Source organism: Arachis stenosperma, chromosome 3 (genome assembly GCF_014773155.1).
Source record: "Arachis stenosperma cultivar V10309 chromosome 3, arast.V10309.gnm1.PFL2, whole genome shotgun sequence".
NCBI lineage: Eukaryota > Viridiplantae > Streptophyta > Magnoliopsida > Fabales > Fabaceae > Arachis > Arachis stenosperma.
Window position 1 is genome coordinate 41,333,152 of NC_080379.1, and position 7,806 is coordinate 41,340,957.

Sequence of the window (7,806 nt, forward strand, 5' to 3'; positions counted from 1 at the left end):
TAGCGTTGGCAATGTTGATGCTGGTGTTGTTGCCAGTGTTGCCAACATTGGCAACGCCCTTGGTTCCTTGAAGCTGGCGTTGTTGCTGGCGCTAGCAGCGTTGGCAACGTTGATGCTGGTGTTGTTGCCATCGTTGCCAACATTGGCAACGCCCTTGGTTCCTTGAAGCTGGCATTGTTACTGCGTTACCAGCGTTGGTAACGTTGATGCTGGCGTTATTGCCTGCGTTACCAGTGTTGGTAACGCCTTCAGTATGCTTCTTCTTGCCTTGTCTATCATCATTCAAACAAGTGTATCAAAGCTTGCTATTTCATAAATAATCACAAGATATTTCATCGTTTATTACATCACTTAGTTCTTGTATTAATGTCATGAAAATGATTGTAATTCACCAATTTTTAATGAATCAAGACATGCAAAGATAATTCGTGCAAACGCTTTCTTATTGATGAAGGTAATGCAGGAAATTAGGTTAAAACTTAATAAAAATGGCTTTTAAAACTAGCCAAGATGCCCAGACATCAGTATCACTTTCAAACACGTAAAAGTGACACCATTTGGGGGCAACCATAACTACCTCAAAGTTCATTGTGACAATTTCAAAGAAAACATAAAGACAATGAGTATAGGGGCCAACCTAGAGGAAGGTCTAAATCCATAGCTCGTTGACCTCTTACTAAGAAACTTTGACATCTTTTCCTAGAAAACCTCCGATATGCCTGGTGTAGATCCCGACCTGATGTCACAAACTCGTTGTCACCTGGGATCTCGACTTGTTCAACAAAGTCATTGGAAACTTGGTTCCGAAAGGACACAGGTCGTGTAGGAACAGGTGCAGTGATTGTTAGAAGCTGGATTCATAAAGGAGGTAAAGTATCCATTGTGGCTAGCTAACGTAGTTCTGGTAAAATAGTAGAATGAAAAATAGAAAATGTATTTTGATTACACTGTCCTCAACAAGGTCTGCCCCAAGAATTCATACCCTCTCCTAAGCATTGATGCCCTGGTTGATTCGACTTCAGGATATCTGTTTTTTTTCCTTCATGGACGCATACTCGGGATACAATCAAATCCTGATACATAAGCCATACTAGAATATTACGATGACTTCCATATATTTAATAATAAAATGTGAGCCTTTAACTTGAAACTGTATCATTATTTTCTTGAAAAAACAAAAAATACTTTTAAATTTTTACCAACATATATATATATATATATATCAACTCCTATCTCTCTTACAAAAGGCGAGGGAAAAGCTATGACTAATATATATAAAAACTGAAATAGTACAGCTAAAGACTTAGCAAAAACTTCATCAGCTTCCTCATCCGTTTTGAAAAGGGAAGTCTGTACTCTGTAAGGGGATGAGAACATCATCCTCGCTGGTTCTCAGTAGTAGGTTTTTAAGAATTGTCATAAGAAGATATTTTAAATAAAACTACTTTCAATCGCAGTGATTGTAACGGCCCAACTTCTAGCCTACATGACCAAGGCTAGCAGCCAAGCGCTACTATTTAGTTGACTGTAGCTACTTTAGACCATATATTAAGTGTATACATATGAGCCTGTAGCGCTAGTCAAGAATCGTGTATCTAGTTGTGCATATTGAAATAATTATAAATTAAGCAGTTAATACAGGAAATGGAAAAAGCATAGCATAGCATAATCATATCATACATGAAATGCCTGTAGGCTTAATTTATAAAAAAAACCCATGTTCTTACTTAATTACATACTTCATTTTAATGCTTACAGGCCCCGGCTCACAAAAGCCACCCTAGATTGGGATCCAATCTACTTTATTAAATAAATAAAAAGAGCTAGCCCTCTACAAAGACTATTCAAGAGCGAGGGCAAGGACCACTACTATTAAGACTATTACCAATACTACTACTGCTGCTGCTGCTGCTGATACTAGATATCCAGAAACTTCTGTCACAATATTCTGAAGCGAGAGAATCACTCTAACGCGCCTGTGATGTTGCTGCTGCTCACATCTTGTGTGGAGTCCTCTTCCATGGTCTCAAAAGAGTTAGAGTACATATCCACCATCATCTGATCAATTCACACCTCTGAGCAAAACTTGGTTAAAGGTGCAGAACCAGAGCTTTCAGAAACCTCTGACCCATTGAATCCTGGCTCGGCTACAGGGGATGTTGGTGGAGCGTCGGGGATAGATACATCAAGAACCACTTGATCCTTTTCAGGGTTGAATTATGCTGGATACTCGGGTCTGTCAATGATTGGAGACCCTAGTACTAGGTCTGCCATGTTCATAGGGTAAGGCGGAAAAGGATACTGGCTTCTATCGAAGTGAAACTCCGAGAGCAGTGTATCATAAGGCATGTCTGGATCAAACTCCTGACTGAGCAGAGGGTGAGAGAAATGACAGTCGGAAAGATAGTAGGTGTGTGTACGCGGACTTTTCCAAAATACCGCGCTCCCCGTCGTGGGGTCCACGTAGCTGTGGTACGCTAGGTACTCAAAGAAGATCACACCAATCCCCATCTGCGGACATGGGAAAAAGGGGATGAGAACCTAAGGTTCCCATTAGGGTACTTGATGAGCGGATAATTTATACGCTTTTTGGAATTGTTTTTAAGTAATTTTTAGTAGGATCTAGCTACTTTTTGGGATGTTTTTATTAGTTTTTATGCAAAATACATATTTCTGGACTTTACTATGAGTTTGTGTGTTTTTCTATAATTTCAGGTATTTTCTGGCTAAAATTGAGGGACCTGAGCAAAAATCTAATTCAGAGGCTGACAAAGGACTGCTGACGCTGTTGGATTCTGACCTCCTTGCATACAAAGTGGATTTTCTAGAGTTACAGAACTCCAAATGGCGCGTTCTCAATTGTGTTGGAAAGTAGACATCCAGAAATTTTTAGTAATATATAATAGTCCATACTTTGCGCAAGTTTTGATGACGTGAAATAGCGTCAAAACACCAGTTCTCTGCCCTTTTCTGGCATCAAAATGCCAGAACTGGCAAAAAAGTTGGAGTTAAACGCCCAAATCGAAACCAAAGCTGGTGTTTAACTCCAAGGAAGACCTCTACACGTGTAAAGCTCAATGCTCAGTCCAGGCACACACCAAGTGGGCCCGAAAGTGGATTTCTGCATCATTTACTTAATTCTGTAAACCCTAGTAGCTAGTTTCATTATAAATAGGGCTTTTTACTATTGTATTTTGATCTTCGGATCATAGAGACAATTCTGGATACATTCTCATATTTGGGGAGGCTGGCCATTCGGCCATGCCTGGACCTCCAGACCACTTATGTATTTTCAACGGTGGAGTTTCTACACACCACAGATTAAGGTGTAGAGCTCTGCTGTTCCTCGAGTATTAATGCAATTACTACTATTTTCTATTTAATTCAAGCGTATTCTTGTTCTAAGATATTCACTCGCACTTCAACCTGATTAATGTGATGATCCGTGACACTCATCATCATTCTCACATATGAACGCCTGACTGACAACCACTTCCGTTCTACTTAAGATTGAGCGTGTATCTCTTAGCCTCCATTCTAAAAGATCGGAGTCTTCGTGGTATAAGCTAGAATTATTGGCGGCCATTCCTGAGATCCGAAAAGTCTAAACCTTGTCTATAGTATTCCGAGTAGGAACTGGGAAGGGATGACTGTGATGAGCTTCAAACTCGTGAGTGTTGGGCGTAGTGACAGACGCAAAAGGATCACTGGATTCTATTCCAACATGATCGAGAACCGACAGATGATTAGTCGTGCAGTGACAGCGTATTTGGGCCATTTTCACTGAGAGGATGGAAGGTAGCCATTGACGTCAGTGAAACCCAACATACAGCTTGCCATAGAAAGGAGTATGAAGGATTGGATGAAGGCAGCAGGAAAGCAGAGATTCAAGAGGGATGAAGCATCTCCATACGCTTATCTGAAATTCTCACCAATGAATTACATAAGTATCTCTATCTTTATTTTATGTTTATTTATCTTTTAATTATGAAAACTCTATCACCCATTTGAATCTGCCTGACTGATATTTACAAGGTGATCGTAGCTTGCTTCAAGCCGACAATCTCCGTAGGATCGACCCTTACTCACGTAAGGTTTATTACTTGGACGACCTAGTGCACTTGCTGGTTAGTTGTGCAAAGTTGTGAAAAAGAGTTGAGATTACAATTATGCGTACAAGTTGTTGGTGCCATTGTGTATCACAATTTCATGCACCAAGTTTTTGGCGCCGTTGCCGGGGATTGTTCGAGTTTGGACAACTGACGGTTCATCTTGTTGCTCAGATTAGGTAATTTTTATTATCTTTTCAAAAAGTTTTCAAAAATATTTCAAAAGTTTTTTTATTTGTTTTCGTTTTTCCAAAAAGATATTTTCGAAAAAAAAAACCCAAAAAAATTCATAAAATCATAAAAACTCAAAAATATTTCATGGTTCTTGTTTGAATCTAGGGCCAAATTTTAAGTTTGATATCAATTGCATGATTTTAATTGTCTTGCAATTTTCGAAACACATACATTGTGTTCTTGATGATCTTCAAGTCGTTCTTGATGAATTACCTTGTTTGATCTTTATGATTTATTGATTTGCACTGCATGATGTTCTACATATGCATTCTTGCATTCATATGGCCCAAACATGAGAAAGTTCTAAGTTTGGTGTCCTCCATGTTTTCTTTCATTAAGAAAATTGAGTTCTTGATGTTCATCTTGATCTTCAAGATTGTTCTTGGTGTTCATCTTGACGTTCATAATGTTCTTGCATATATCTTGTGTTTTGATCCAAGAATTATATGTTTTGACTCATTTTGTTGTTTTTCAAAATTGAAAACATATCTTCTTGAATAAAGGATTTAGCAAAATGAAGATCCAAGAACATAAAGCAGAGGAATTACAGAGAAAAAGTTGGGCGTTCAAAACGCCCAGTGAAGAAGGAAAACTGGCGTTTAAACGCCAGCCAGGGTTGTGAAGAAGGAAAACTGGCGTTTAAACGCCAGTCAGGGTACCTGGCTGGGCGTTTAAATGCCCAAACCATGCAGCAATTGGGCGTTAAACGCCTGAAACATGCATCTCCTGGGCGTTTAACGCCAGTATGACACAAGGAGAGGAATTTTGTTTTCAAATCAAATCTTTTTCAAATCTTCATATTTTTTTCAAATCAAATCTTTTTCAAATCTTCATATTTTTTTTCAAAATCAAATCTTTTTCAAATCAAATATTTTCAATCATATCTTTTTCAAAATCATATCTTTTCAAACATATCTTTTTCAAATCATATCTTTTTCAAAAATCAATTTCAAAATCTTTTCTAACTTCTTATCTTTTCAAAATTGATTTTCAAATCCTTTTCAACTAACTAAATTGACTTTTTGTTTGTTTTACTATTTCTTATCTTTTTTCAAAACCACAACCAATTTTTCAAAAATTTATTTTAAATTTTATTCTTTTTATTTTCGAAAATTTCTTCCCCTCTCTCATCTTTTTTTTTATTTAAACACTAAGATTCCTCCTCCATTGTCAATTCGAACTCCATCTCTCTTTGTGTGTTCGAATTCTTCCTTACCTACCTCATCCTTCCATTCTTGTTTTCCTCTGACACCTCAAGGAATCTCTATACTGTGACATAGAGGATTCCATATTTTCTTTGTTTTTTCTCTTTCATATGAGCAGGAACAAAGATAAAGGCATACTTGTTGAAGCTGATCCTGAACCTGAAAGGACTCTGAAGAGGAAGCTAAGAGCAGCTAAAGCACAAAACTCTGAAGAGGACCTCACTAAATTTTTCGAAAAGGAAGCAGCAAAAGAAACAATTATGGCCAAACCAAACAACAATGTAAGGAAGATGCTTGGTGATTTTACTACACCAATTTCCAACTTTTATAGAAGAAGCATCTCAATCCCTGCCATAGGAGCAAACAATTTTGAGCTAAAGCCTCAATTAGATTCTCTACTGCAACAGAACTGCAAGTTTCATGGACTTCCATCAGAAGACCCTTATCAGTTCTTAACTGAGTTCTTGCAGATCTGTGATACTGTTAAGATCAATGGAGTTGATCCTGAAGTCTACAAGCTTATGCTTTTCCCTTTTGCTGTAAGAGACAGAGCTAGAACATGGTTGGACTCACAACCTAGAGATAGCCTGGACTCTTGGGATAAGCTGATCATGGCTTTCTTAGCCAAGTTCTTTTCTCCTCAAAAGCTGAGCAAGCTTAGAGTGGATGTTCAGACCTTCAGACAAAAAGATGGTGAGTCCCTCTATGAAGCTTGGGAAAGATACAAGCAACTGACTAAAAAGTGTCCTTCTAACATGCTTTCAGAATAGACCATATTAGATATATTCTATGATGGTCTGTCTGAATTTTCCAAGATGTCACTAGACCACTCTGCAGGTGGATCCATTCACCTAAAGAAAATGCCTGCAGAAGCTCAGAAACTTATTGAAATGGTTGCAACACAACCAGTTCATGTATACCTCTGAGAGGAATCTTGTGAGCAATGGGACGCCTTAAAAGAGATGAGTTCTTGAAATTGATGCTCTGAATGCCATACTAGCTCAGAAAAAAATATTGACCCAAGAAGTCAATATGATCTCTTAGAGTCTAAATGGATTGCAAAATGCATCCAATAATACTAAAGAAGCATTTTCTGAATAAGAAGCTTATGATATTGAGAACCCTGCAATGGCAGAGGTGAATTACATGGGTGAAGCCTTTGGCAACACCTATAATCCTTCATGGAAAAATCATCCAAATTTTTCATGGAAGGATCAACAGAAGCAAAGCTTCAATAATAACAATAGTGGAAGAAACAGGTTTAGCAATAGCAAACCTTTCCCATAATCATCTCAGCAACAGACAGAGCATTCTGAGTAGAATCCTTCTAGCTTAGCAAACATAGTCTCTGATCTATCTAAGGCCACGATTAGTTTTATGACGGAAACAAGATCCTCCATTAGAAATTTGGAGGCACAAATAGGCCAGCTGAGTAAAAGGGTTACTAAAACTCCTCCAAGCACTCTCCCAAGCAATACAGAAGAGAATCCCAAAGGAGAGTGCAAGGCCATTGATATAATCAACATGGCCGAAACCTTAGAGGAGGAGGAGAATGTGAATCCCAATGAGGAAGACCTCAGGTGACGTCCAATGGTCAGTACAGAATACCCTAATGAGGAATCAAAGGAATCTGAGGCTCATACAGAGACCATAGAGATTCCTTTGGACCTCCTCTTACCATTCATGAGCTCTGATGACTATTCATCTTCTGAAGAGTATGAAGACATTGTTGAAGGGCAAGTTGCCTAATATTTAGGAGCAATCATGAAGCTGAATGCCAAGCTATTTGGTAATGAGACTTGGGAGGAAGAGCCTCCCTTGCTCACTAATGAACTGAATACATTGGTTCAGCAAAATTTACCTCAAAAGAAACAGGATCCTGGTAAATTCTTAATTCCCTGTACCATAGACACCACCTTTGAGAAAGCTCTGTGTGACCTAGAGTCAGGGATAAACATGATGCCCCTCTCTGTAATGAAGAGAATGGGAATCTATGAGGTACAGGCTGCCGAATTCTCATTAGAGATGGCAGATAAATCTATGAAAAAGGCTTATGGACTAGTAGAGGACATGCTAGTGAAGGTGGAAGGCCTTTACTTCCCTGCTGATTTCATAATCCTAGACACTAGGAGGGATGAGGATGAATCCATCATCCTTGGAAGGCCCTTCCTAGCCACAGCAAGAGCTGTGATTGATGTTGACAGAGGAGAGTTGATCCTTCATGTGAATGAAGAATGCCTTGTAGTAAAGACTCAAGG

At 38.6% G+C, this 7,806-nt stretch overlaps 1 non-coding gene across 1 annotated transcript; it reads right to left on the minus strand.

Annotated features, from left to right (window-relative positions):
- Positions 1-6,201: 6,201 nt before the first annotated feature.
- On the minus strand, positions 6,202-6,309 carry LOC130972228 (small nucleolar RNA R71). Its single transcript, XR_009083420.1, has one exon. It is a non-coding gene; the product is annotated as a small nucleolar RNA R71 (small nucleolar RNA).
- Positions 6,310-7,806: the final 1,497 nt, after the last annotated feature.